Source organism: Myodes glareolus, chromosome 4, assembly GCF_982192425.1.
Source record: "Myodes glareolus chromosome 4, mMyoGla1.1, whole genome shotgun sequence".
In the NCBI taxonomy this organism is placed as follows: Eukaryota; Metazoa; Chordata; class Mammalia; order Rodentia; family Cricetidae; genus Myodes; species Myodes glareolus.
In genome coordinates, this window is record NC_142029.1 from 114,653,857 (window position 1) to 114,667,952 (window position 14,096).

Below are 14,096 nucleotides of genomic sequence, written 5' to 3' on the forward strand. Positions count from 1 at the left end.
AATATATTGGTGCACTCTCAAGTCAGTAAAGAGAAAAAGATATTTGAAACAGTTCGGTTTCATTGAATGTATTCACTCTTGTTGTGATTGTAAATGTGCTAAAACCGTCAAACTCTATATTGAGAAACTGTGTCTGTATATGCTCTCTATTCTGGTCAATGAGCTCCTTGATTAAGTGTGCATCTTCTACTTCCTCTTCAAAAAACAACACTCACTCTATCCGACCACTTCTATAAGTTGTGATGGTTTGGATAACAAGTGCCCTGTTATCCACTTGAAACCCAGTTGGCACTGTTCGGAGAGGTATGGGTCATCCAACCTTGATGCACAAGCACATCAGTTTGAGGGTAAAAGCTTTGTGTCACTTCCAGGTCACCCTCTCCGCTTTGCATTTGTAGCTAGGGATGTGAGCTCCGAGGCCTTGCTCAACTGTTGTGGCTCCTGCTGGCTACCATGTTTCTCTAGTGTGGTACATGCTTACTCTCAGGAGCTTGAAGCAAAAATTAACTCACTCTTCATTAAGTTGTCTCAGTCATAGTATCTTATCACTGCACAGAAAAATGAATAACTCATCTGTCTTTTCAGTAATAGGTTAAATTTTATTTACTAACTAGATGAGTCACCCATGATACCTAAGAAATTTTTTTTGTAAAATATTATAGAACAAAAATATGTAATATTCATGTTTTATTAAAGTAACAGGGTTACAACAATTAAGAGTTTACTAAGTTTTTAGCACATAGTAATGCACTAGGTCTTTCTTTTAGTGCAACGACCAGCTATCCAAATCATGACACAGAGATTTACTATTAGTTTTGAATGTTCAGTCTAGCTTAGTTTTTCTTATTATTTATCTTTTTGCTAGCTCTTTTAACATAAATTAACCTATTTCTCTTTATCTATGTTTTACCTTTAGGGCTTTTTACCTTTTCTTACTTTCTTACTGTCTCTATATCTGGTTGGCTGACAGCTGCCAGACTTCTTGTTCTGGCATGTCTCTAATTCTCTCCTCTCTTTTCTCTTGTTCCTCTTTTTTTTCCCTCATCCTAGATTTCTCCTCCTGTTTATTCTCTCTGCTCGTTAACCCTGCCTATTCTTCTCCTGTCTTGCTATTGGCCATTCAGCTCTTTATTAGACCAATCAAGTGCCTTTAGCAGGCAAGATGAAACAAATGTAACAAATCAGCATGAACAAATATAACACATTTTTACATAGTTAAACAAATGTAGCCTAAACAAAAATAACACATCTTTACACAGTTAAAGTAATATGTCACAGCATAAACAAATGTAACACATATTTGCCTTGTTAAAATAATTTCAACAGCATAGTAATTTACTATGCTACATGGCATGGTGGCACACACTTGTCATTACAACACTCGGGAGTTAAAGACTTCGAGAAAATAAGACTATAAATTGTAGCCAGGCTAGATTATATATATTGTGATATTTTGTCTCACTAAACAAAATCCATGAGCTAGAGAGATGACTCATTGCATGAAGAAACTCACTGCCAACTCTGAAGACCTGAATTGGCTACCAGGAACACAGAGAGGAAAGAACAAACTGATTCCCTAAAGTTGTCTTGGGACCCCCAACTGTGTGTCATAACACACATACACACAAAAGAATAAATAAGAAAATAAATTTAAAATGTGATTTTAAAAGTAGTTGATATAAATTTTGGCAAAATATTTCTCAAAGCAGATATGATAGAATTCCATATAGATTTGAATCTATAGAAGATGCCATTTCTTCAACAAATGTGCCAATTTCTGAGTCTTCCAATTCAAAATATTCACCAGGTTTTTCTTCAGCATCAAATTTCTTATCATGTGCATATTCTGTGCTATCCCTGAGTTCTTTCCTCAGCTTCAGGACAATTTCGTTATCATTCTGTTAAACTCCATGGTAGCATTTCTCATTTTTCTCAATAGAACCTTTCTCCCTGTTTCTATGAGTTTTCTCTATTCTGAATGGATGAATTTACTTTAATCATGTGATCAGTTGCTTCTCGTGATACTTCACGGTCTCTTTCCACTAGATTCTGGTAGAGTAACATGTTCTTGGGTCCCTTCTTTTTTTCTTATTCACACGAGGACTAATTAAGCCAGCAGAGCACAGTGGATCTCTGGAAATACTGAGCTCTCTTAGGCAGTGTTAATAGCTGGCACTTGTTACTCCCATGAGGTCCATGGCCACTCACACTTGACCCCAAAATCCCTAGGGTGGCACTCTCTTTGTGCATGTTTCCTAAATGCTGAACAAATGGCAGCCACTTGGGAAAACTCTTTTTAGTATTTCTTAGCATTTCCAACAAATGGGTGAAAACATAACTGAATGGATGTATTCTCTTACATTTGGCTTCCACAAATTGCACGAGAGTTTTGAATGGCACAGCTGTCTTCCCACAGTCTTCTTGGCTCAGTATGTAATGTCTGCTTACATGTGTGATTACAGACTTGTGAAATTTCACTCCTGACAGGTGCTCTTCTATTAGTCATTTTGGCTTTTACCATTTCTTTGTTTATAACAGTATAATAGAATTCTGCTACATTTAAATTAATAAGTGAACACTGGGTTTCCTTTCAATGCTGTTGAATACTTTGCTTTTCAAATTATAGTTAGCATTCCTCCATCATATACAGTACAGAGATGTAAATTTATACATGTGTGAGCGTGTCTGAATTTGCATTAGACACATGAAAGTATAAGGGGACTGAGAAGGGGAAGGAGGAGGCTTGCTTAAAGGGTGAAGCTGGACCAATCCAGGGCAATGGAAAGTAGGTGTCCCAAAAGCAGACAAATACCTGCCTAGAGGAGAAGCACCAGCAAGCCAGTCAGTGGGAAGTGGGGTGTCAGCGTGTAGGGGAAATAAGAACAGAGGATAATGACATGTATGTATTAGAACATCACAAGAAACAGAAAATATTTTTAAAAAGAAATTAGAAAAAATGTAACTCTCATTACTGGATATTTATCAAATATCTGACAAAATATTAATGTGTTTGGTTTTAGAAAATTGCAAGAGAGGTGGGCACTGCTTTCTTTATATTTTTAAATGAAAAATAAAAACTTTTCCTGGTTTAAGAAATGTGAAATGGCAGTGATTGGACACAAATGCTGCTCTTGTGATGAGGACGCAGGTGTGGTAAAACTTCTGTTTTTGTAAGACCTATTTGGTTTTTGTTTTCGAGACAGGGTTTCTCTTTGTAGGTTTGAAGACTATCCTGGAACTCGATCTATAGACCAGGTTGGCCTTGCATTCACAGAGATCCACCTGCCTTTGCCTCCTGAGTACTGGGATTAAGGTGTGCCCTTTCACTACCCAGCTTGTTTTCTTAAGAATTTAATGCACTTGTGTCTCTAAAATGCAAATTGGCCACACACTTTCAAGATGCTCACTGTCCTTGGTTAAGCGGACAAACACAGGACACCCCCGCAGCCACCTGGTTAGCAGAAGTGTTCCTTGAGTGAGCGTGACAAAGATCTCTGAGATAGCAGAATGCAGGGAGAGCTTTAAACTTAAGGAATTTAAAAATTCATGCTGTATTGTTCTTTTGAAGAGATGTTGGGTGAGAAGGAAGTAGAGTGCTTGCTGAGTTCACATCTGTCTCCTGGAAAAGATAAAGACACACTATTCAAAGGGATCACATGGTACAGTCTCAATCCAGCCATTCAGAGATGTAACACCAACAATTTCCAACAAATAAAAATACTTCATATTATCAATTTTCATATTTAATTATTTTCTGTCTTAATCACTGAAGAGACATTGGCCTTATGAAAGTTTTCTAGTTTTGATTAGATTCATTAAAGTTACATAGTCAATATATTGATAATTTGATCATCTGTATATGTGCAGGCTTTCTCTTTTGCTCCACCAACCAGCTCCCAGGTCATTACACAGAGACCTATTATCTGTCTTGAATGCTTGGCCTAGCTTAGGTTTGTTTCTGTTCAGCTCTTTTAACTTCAATTAACCCATTTATCTTGATCTACCTTTTGCCTTGGGGTTTTGTATTTTCTTTCTTCTATATATCTTACTTTCACTGCTTCTAGGTCTGCTGACTGGCAGAAGCCTAGGTTCTGACCCTGGGCATTCCCTCTCCAACCCAGATTCCTACCCCTATTTTCCCTCTCTCGAGGCTGGCCCACCTCAGCTCTCCTTTCTCTGCCTAACTATTGGCCACTCAGCGCTTTTTTTTTTAGACCAATCACTTGCCTTAGGCAGGCAAGGTAAAACAAATGCATCATTCTTTACATAACTAAACAAATGCAGCATAAACAAAAGCAACACATCTTCACACAGTTAAAGTAATATTCCACAGCATAAACAAATGTACTGCATCTTTACATAGTAAAACTAATATTCTACAACATATATATGTGTGTGATTATTGCCATAGATGTTGCCAATATTTTTTGGTATTCTAGGTAAAATGTTTGCTTGGTATTAGAATATATATCATTAAATGCCTGTTTTAAAATGAAAATACCTATTTTATTACAATAGAACATTATTTACATGAAGAAATATTTATATTAGTCCACCAGTTCAATTAACATTTCTGACTCTCAGTTTCTTAATTTATTTAATGAAGGATTTAAAGGAGAATTTTTCAAAGGATTGTTTTCCTTAATATTTTATCAATTATAGTAATAAAAGATTGGCCCAAATGATATTATTAATATAATGAAATGATAACATCTGTTGACAAAAATATCATTCATAGCAAATACAGTGTTTAAAGTAAATTTTAATATTGTGATTTGTTTTTACAGCATTTATGTATTTTCTAACTACCTCAGGTCCAGTGAGCTAGAAGTGAATTTCTGATTTTTCTCAAAATTTTCTATGTAAACATGAAATCAGAAGCTGGAGAAAATACTAATAAAGTTTATTAAAAATGAAATTCATAGTTGCACATACTATATAACCTGCTACTGCACCAGAGGCAGAAACGCTTTTTTTCCTTTTCACTCAACAAGAAAGGAAGTATTTAACTGTTTCTCCTGAAAGTTTGTTTAGAATGTAATCAATGAGCAGGTGCTTTGGTGGTGGTGTTGACTGAGGATAGTGAATTCACACTGAGGCTAACAACGCCTTTTATTGATAATTTTCTACCATCTGTTCTGAGGATTTATTCAGACCAAGAAAGCAGCAGGTGAGGAATTGCAAATAGAGGGTGTGCAAAGCCCCCGACACGCTGTGATTTTGCAAATAGAGGGTGTGCAAAGCCCCAGACACGCTGTGATTTTGCAAACCAGATCAAGGCCACTGTTGCTTCTGAGCATTTGCAGGGGTTGGGCTCAGAGCTGATGGGCTAACTTCCTTTGCCACTTTATTTCTTTCCAAGGACAGGAAGGTGTGTCTGAAATGTTAACTTTAAAAACGTAAAGGTGTGGTGACATAACTTTTGTCTGTGACTGTAACTTTCTGTCATTCTAAAGTAAATTCTCTATAAAACCGTGGCTATCTCAACTAGCAAAAGTGAAAGGGCAGGCTAGAAGATCAAATGGAACAATGAGGAAGCTTTCTAAATAAAAATAGAATTCCTGCAGGCTGAGGAGATGGATCAGTGAGAGAAGGCACTTGTGGCCAAGCCTGACAACTTAAGTGGCTGAAGGAGAGACCCGACTTCTGTAAACTGTCCGCTGACTTCCACATCTGCGCCATGGAACACACCCACACACAGAGAGACACATACAGAGACATACACATGCATACACACACACAAGCACACACTCACAGACACGCACATGAACACACAGACAAACACAGAGAGACACAAGCACATATATGCACACACAAACACACACATATATACATGTGTGAGCACACAAACATACACACACACAAACACACATACACTCAAAGGCACACACACATATGCAAGTGAAGTAAGGAGGCCACAGGTAATTTGTTGCAAGGAGAGACCACTTGTTCCCTGGTTGTCCGACAGCTTAGACATGAAAATAATCACACAAAAGTCATATTATTTAAATCACTGCTTGTCCCACTTTCTCTAGCTTCTTATTGGCTAACTCTTACATATTAATATTTAACCTATTTTTATTAATCTGTGCATCACCACAAGGTCATGGCCTACCAGCAAAATTTCAGCACATCTATCTCCAGCAGAGGCTCCATTGATTCTCTCTGACTTCACCTCCTTTCTCCCAGCATTCAGCTTAGTTTTCCCTGCATGGTTCTGTTCCCCTATAGCTCTGCTATAGGCCCAAAGCAGTTCCTTTATTTATGAATGGTAATCACGTCATACAGAGGGAAATCCCACATCACACAAGCATAAACACAAAGAAAATAAATGTTATATAAAACAGTGTTCTCATTTTAGCAGATCCTTTCTGCCCTTGGAAGGGAAAGAGTCAGTAAGATGAGGAAATATATATGATCATAAAAAAATGAAATCTGGGGGGCACATGCTGTGAGATTAAAGACATAGAGCAAGATACTCCTGGAGTCTCAGAACCATAATCCTAGCACTCTAGTGGCTGTAGGGTGCAGGGGGCTTGCACAAAGATGGGGACAGACCACCAAGGTCTAATAAACCAGAAGCAAACTTTATTCCAGAAACAAGAAAAAAATGAAAATAAAAATAAGTTTTAGACATATTAACAATCCACCGTTTATAATCTGTACTGATATTTACACTGCAGAAATGACAGTATACTCATGCCAGAAATGAATCTGGTTAAAAGCATTAGCATTTTTGTTTCATCCAGAAAGTTGTGCAGATGTTCTCTGCCCAATGAAAGGCATCTTTGAGGTCTGTAGTTAGGAAACAACCAAAGGCATTCGGAATCTTGAGCTTGCGGCTCTGATGATGGTAGTAGTCCTCTGCCAGGGCTCGAATTCTGCCAATTAATGTTAGACTGGGAAATTTTGGAGTCCTAAACATAACAGCAGCATAATGAGAGAAATCTGAAACATGCTTTATTTTTTAAACATCCCAAATCATTCTATCAACATTTAAGCCTTTTTATCCACAGACCGTTATAACTCGCGTTTACCCGTCTCATACACTTCTACATACACTCTCTTATACTTGCATCTTGAAACATTTTTATTTACATGCCTTAAATCACTTTCTTCTGCACATATTAAAACACTTTCTTAGACCCTCGAACGCTTTTAGATCCTCACATAAAGCTTTGCATTGTAAAACAACTTTTATTTACTCTAGCAGTAGGTACAGGTCGCTGACCATTGAGAGCAGTCACTGTAAAGCTCCTTTAACCAAAGGGATGGTAAGAAGTTATACTGGTCTGTTTTGTGAGTCTCTCTCTCTCCCTCCCTCCCTCCCTCTTTCCTTCCTCTCTCCTTCTGTCTCTCTCTCTTTCTCTCTCTCTCTCCTTTCTCTCTCTCTCTCTCTCTCTCTCTCTCTCTCTCTCTGTCTCTCTCTCTTTCTCTCTCTTTTTTACTCTTTGAGTCTGGTAACTTTGTATTGGCTTTAAGAGAGTGAGACCTATGACCTGAATCTTATAGAGAACTGAGAAGGCAGCTGAAGCTTTGGTTGCTGCTTTTTAAGCTGGCCAAAACTATTAGTCACCAAACAGCAGCAGAGTTCTGAGAGAAATAAATTTTGACTGAGTTATTGATTTAAAAAAAATCGCAGTGACTTACTTGCTGACTACATAGACAGCTATCCTGGGGTCCTCCAGGGTCATTGAGGGCAGGCGGTAGGGCAACATCCATCAGGCTGACAGGGTCCCAGAACATCCCATAGGCTTCTGCGCAGTAATGACTCACAGTAGGGAGGAGCAGCCTACTTTTTTGCCTTAGGCAACTCGAGTCTGTCAATTTCCCAGTGTCCTGTTTTCTCCACCATCTGAAGAGAGTCTTTGCAGTAGTTGAGGTGAAAGGCTGGTTTTCCCAGTGGCTAGGGATGCCACCTTTGAGCCAGTTTTGAGTAGATCTTCTATGCCCATCGATCTTCTTTGGAGGAAAGAGAGGAGTTACTTGAGCTGGCATGTCTCTCTATTATAAAAAAAAAAACAAAAAAAAAAAAAAACAAACTTTTTAGTAAAGCATTTAAACACCATTTTCCGAAGATCTCTGAGCATTTGAGGACTGTCTGTCCATTAGCTGTATCTGAGCAGACAACCCTTGCCACCAGCTATTTGCCCTAAATACACAGGGGACTAGGTAAGGCTTATCTCTGTAATTAATCATATCAGTACTTAGCATGACTATGACCAACAGCTTGTCATTTATAAGTTGACTCTTAGCTTGTATATTTTTTAGCAGTCTATAATATGTTAGCGGCTTTTATAAGACTAGGACTTTATATTATGTTCCTGTCAGATTTAGTTAAGAATAACGATTTTGAATTGAAGCCCTTTTAGTATCAAAATAAAATCTTTTAATCGTAGATGATGAGTTCAGTAAAGAAATTAAGATAACCATTCCTTGGTTTTCTTCAGTTGTACCAAACTGAGACTGTGTCCTGAGAAGGCAAAGAAAAGTGATTATAACAGACTTAATAGCCAGAACATTCAGAGGTAAATTTAAAGTTTGGGCCGTCAGTAAGGGCTGCAGCCAGGACACTTTGAACATGGTTAACTTATACATTTAGTGGCCATATTTAAGCATTTAAACCAGTCAAAACTTTCTTACTTTTTCCAGCTGAATTTTTAGGCAGGGGTGGGGGGTGAGGTGGGGTGGGGCTGCAGGCTTTTTGTACTTTCCGATGGGTCCACTCCTGCGGCTGCTCCGCTCGCTTGGTGTTTCCAGGTGTGCCGCTTTGGAGCAGGAGTCATTTTTGTGAGACCAAAACCAATTATCATCCAGGAGAAGCAGCGGACAGTGGCCATCCTTGGTACCTGGCCTTGTAGTCATCTCTGCTCACTTCTGTCCTCCTGGCTCCTCCTTGGCATTTGTTCTAAGACTGCCGTACCTGTGAGGAGGGGCAGTCCTGTCCCTGGTTGTAAGCAGAGCTAGCACAGACAGGAGCCTGCTGAAGCCTGGACTCCTGATGCAGAGAGAGGCTGGGAAGGCTGGTAAAATCTACTGTTAGTTCTTGAAATCCTAGAAGTGAGAGAATAGGATCCGAAAGGGCCTGAGGCTCAGAGGAACCTCCAACTTTAAGGACCGATAATTCTTTAAGTCTTACTGTAGGGCTTTGTCAGAGACAGTTTAGAAATTTTTTAATCCTTTTGGCAGGCAGGTCCAGGTGAGCTGACCACTGAAGCCCCGGTCTTCGTCATGCCACTTGAAGGCAAAAAGTGGCTGACTCTTGGCTTTGAGGGTTAGGCTGAAGAAGGTGTCCTTAAGATCTAGAACTGAATACACTTGAAGCTCCAAAAAAAGGGGAGTTTAGGAGATTAGGGGTTGGAAACTATAGCATGAATGTCTCTAACCTGTTTGTTAGTCTCCCTAAGATTTTGCATGGGTTGATAGTCACTGGTTCCTGGCTTTTGGCAGAAGTGAGGTATTCCGTGCTTCTGGAACCAATTAATATGTTTAGTAATGCCCACCTTTGCCTCTGGGGTCATGGGGTATTGCCTCACTCTGAGTGGTTGGGCATTGGCTTTTCAGGTGACTACAACTGGGGGCTCCTGAATCGCTAGTCCTGTGGATCAGCTTCTGTCCACACTCCTGGGATCGAGCACTGGAGTTCACCCATTAGATGAGATACCTCTGAATTGAGAGTCTGTTAGAAGAACCTGTATTCCTTTAGATCTAGGCATAAAGTATAAACTTCAGGCCATGGGGAGATCATCACACCCTTCGCAGGGTGTGAAATGAATTTGGGCTTTTATCTTAGTCAATAAGTCTTTTCCCAAGAGGGAATATGGCGTTCAGGGGTAATTATGAAGGAATGCATAACTTTCTTTTTTCCCAATCACACGGTCTGTTTTGTGGTTCATGGTTTTAGGGCCTTCCTTGTAGCCCCTTGAACCCACATTAGTTGGTCTGATAGAGGCCCCAGTGGAATTTTTAACACTGGATGGTGAGCACCAGTGTCCACTAGGAAATAAACAGGTTGCCCCTCAACTTTTAGGATTTACCAAGGCTCAAGAAGCGGCTTCAAACCCTGTCTCCTTTAATCATCTGGACCTGCCAATTCCAGAACATTTTGTCCCTTCTTCCTTTGTGGGCATTGCCCGTTGGCTGTTTGGGACAGTCTGTGTTCCCTCTGCCCATCCCCAACTCTCATCTGCCAGTAAGACTTTTGCCAGTCCCCGAGCTTGCTAATCCTCAGATGTTTTTCTGTTGTAAATCTTAGTGGCTATAGGAATCAATTCAGTCAGATTTTTACCTTTAAATCCTTTGAGTTGCTGAAGCTTTCTCTTAATATCTGGGACTGCTTGGTTAATGAAAGCCAGGTTGACTGCCATTTGGTTCTCAGGAGCTTTAGACAGTTTGGTGGGCTGTCTACCAGCTGCTCACCCTGGAACCTGCTTATGGCATTCTCGCGGAATTCCGTCTCTTTCTTCAGTGGTGAACATTATCTGAAACAATTGCTGGCAATCTCCCCCAGGTTGAGGAATGTGTAAACAGGACAGTATCTAGGAGCTCCATTTGCACTTGGAGTTTCTCGGTAAAGGAAGGAGCTTATCGTTTTTAGTTATACAGATCACTAATTGAAAGGGGGGAACTAAACCAGGCAGGGGTTGCCGTCCTCTTCAGAAGGTCCCACAGTGCAGAGGGAGAGAGCAGGAGACAGCACCACCCACCACCTGCCACCTGTGGCTTCCCTGAACAAGAATGGAATGGGCTCAACTCTGAAGGAGAAAGCTGGGGAGGAGAAGGGAAGGGAGAGGCACTCTGCAAGGGAGCAGAAGGTTTGGTTGAGATGGAGGTAGAATCAGCACTCAGAGGAGGTCTGGGAAACAGAGGGTTATATGGGGGAGGAAATAGGTCTCTGTAGGATCGGCTGGTGGGGGCAAGATTGCAGGAGTACTAGATCCCTTGGTTCTTCCTTTTGACCTCTTCAGTAGAACAGGAACAATGTTAGTCTCATTCTCTGGGAAAGGAAGGAGAGATTTTAACCATGAATAAGGAATTAGCATCAGGCCACTTAAGTACTTGGTCTGGGTGACCTTGGTGCCTGAAAACAGTCTTCTAAACTTTAAGGATAAGCTTAAGGTCAAAGGAGCCTGCAGAAGGCCAGCCGACCTGAAAGGCTGGCTATTCTAGAGAGAAGAAGGTCTTAAGTAGCTCCAACTTCACACAGGCTATAGAGGCTGCAGCAGCCTCCTTGAAATCCTGGAAAAGAGAAAGGGCAAGGTCCAGGGGAGATGTAGGTTTGGAAGAAGCTTTTTCCACAGTGGAAATTACTTCACACACAACCACAACAAGAAGACTGACAACAGACAACATGACATGAAACGAAATTGACAAGACATCGCTGTGTGCTGGTATGAACCCGTACCAAAGGATTGCATAACCACATGACCCAATGGCCAGTGGAGGAATGGAGCCTCCCCTCATTTCTTCCAGCTCTGAGATACAGACTGTCTTATTTTACAATCTCCATTAACAGAGTTTTTTTTTTGTTAGTTAGTGTTTGTACTAAATATTGTCTTCCTTGGTACTTCCAGGTGGTGTTTACTGAAACCCTGTACACTCACCTTGGATGCTGACAGTTTCACATAGCAGGGATAACGCATAACCCAGAGATCATATATCTATTTTCTGAAAGTTGACTCAGCTCATATCTGTAGACTAGCTTTCAGTTTGCAGAGAGATGCTTTGGCCTTGTAAATAGAGCTATGGGATGTAAAGTGGAGTGACTCACTATTAATAGTTAATCTACTGAGAAAGCTGCTGACAGTCTATTCTCATTTTCCTAGGGTAATAACTTTATATTTCTTTATTTCTACATTCCTATTTATGGAATCTAAATTTTTATATTTTTATTTTTTGGACCCTTCAGTGGCTATTGCCAGGGATTCAAGGACAGCCTAATGTACTGACTCAAACCCTCCCTGACATAAAGTAGAACATTTGTGTGTTAAGAATCAAAGATGATGTAATGTCAAAATTGAGATTGAACAAGGACTTCAAATGGCGAATTACTTAAGGAATACAACATAGATACTAATTCAGAACAAATAAAAACAAACAGCACTCAGGATAATTATTTGAGATAGGAGGAATTAATCTTAGAGTGATAGTTTAACATACAGATTTTGACTCCAAGGGTGGAACTTGTGAGCCCTTCCTCCAGCCGTGCTGGGATGTCTCATGTCCTGATCTCTGCAGGTCTAGTGAGAGCCGTCATAAGGCTGTGCACTTGTGTGTGCAAAGGCCTTAGATGCTGTCTTCAATAAGAATTATCCCTGCCCTACTTCTCTCCATCTTGTTGGTACACTAACCAAAAATCAGCAGGAATGCAGAGTAGAAAGAAAATGAAGCACAATATTAGATCTATGAGAATCGAGACCTAAAGAGTATAACTGACATATTTTCTTAACTTGCAACTTTTTGATAAATCTCTACTTTTATAAAATGGTGGCCTTTTGATTGGATCAAGCTCAGAGGCAGTGAGGAAGCTATTTGCTAGTGACAACAGCCAAGCACACTGCCATCTTCACTGATTAGATCATTCCCCATTGCCTAAGGCTATATCATCAGCTGAGTTAGGCTTAAAACTTGTACAAAAATTCAAGGAAAGCACAGAGAAGCAGACCACCCCAGAGGCCTGTGACAAAATAAGTCTTATCCTGTGAGTAAGCCCAAAGCAGATGCCTGGGGAAGAAGATTGTATCAGCTATTAACCTCCAGTCCATGTGCTATGTCTTGAGCAAGTCCAAGGAGAGAACTGAAGCGTCCCTGCAAACTGATGTCCTTAGAGAAGAGTGGCAGACCTATGCAGCATGTTGCTTAGTGGAGATTTCGGAATGATGGCTGATTCAGAATGAAGCTGTGCTGACTCACATATGCCCACTAGGAAGTCAGTTTGCAGAATAAATTCAATAGTGTGAGGGTGAAAGACAACAGCAATGGACATGGCAATGCTTTGAGTTATAGGGAAATTGATTAAGAAAATTTTCCCAGGAAAATGCTAACCACATAAATAACACACACACACACACACACACACACACACACACACACACACACATACAAGAAAAGAGACATAAAAACAAGAAAACCACACAAACAAGTAACAATGGTGAATTTTTAGAATAGGAGCCGAGAAACATGGGGGAAAACGATCATGACAAGCTCATTAAAGGTCCATATTCCACATGAGTGATAAAACTACAAGGCATGCAGAGTGTTTCCCATACACAGAAAGGGGGTGCTGAATAGAGATAGAGTATCCAGGCGCTGAGATTCAATTTAGGAAACAAAATACTTCAGTTTATTACTAGAAGTAATCTCATAGAACAAGGGAACAATGGCTAATGCTGAAAGGTGAGAGGAGTATATGATGCAGAGTATCCAAACGGAGACAGTCAGTGAAGAATTTGAATTCAATAATGGTAATTAAATTACTAAAGCCAAATGCTTTTTGTTAAAGTGAAACATTTGCAAAATGAGATGGCAATAACATCACTAACTCCTAGAACATGTTGACAGTGGCTGAAGAGTACAAGTGAAACGGATGAGCATTCTAATATGTGAAAGTCGTCTCTGTCCATTACCATTAATAATCTTGTATTTGGGAAGTGCGTCCAAAAATAACAGACAGGAAGGAAGGAAGGAAGGAAGGAAGGAAGGAAGGTGGGTGAGTGGACAGAGATAGATAGATAGATAGATAGATAGATAGATAGATAGATAGATAGATAGACAGACAGACAGGTGGATGATATAGATAAAGAGATAGAGAGTCATAGAAAAATATACAGATATAGATAGAAAGAAAGGAAGGATGGAAGAAAAAAGAAGAGAAAGAGAGAGAGAGAGAGAGAGAGAGAGAGAGAGAGAGAGAGAGAAATGTTGGATTCAATCCACTGCTGCTGAGGTTTTCAAAATAAAATATATGTTTAAACATGAGACTATACTGTAGTTTTAAAAAATTAGGAAGATTTATAAATGAAGTAGAGAATAAATAATCTTGAAGATACTATCAGAATTCACATGGATACCTTTTTCCTAGTATTTGCTTTAATGTA

At 39.8% G+C, this 14,096-nt stretch overlaps 1 protein-coding gene across 1 annotated transcript in view; it reads left to right on the forward strand.

Moving 5' to 3' along the window:
- Positions 1 to 14,096, forward strand: part of Cntn5 (contactin 5) — a 1,188,481-nt gene that overhangs the window by 231,272 nt on the left and 943,113 nt on the right. The window lies entirely within an intron of this gene.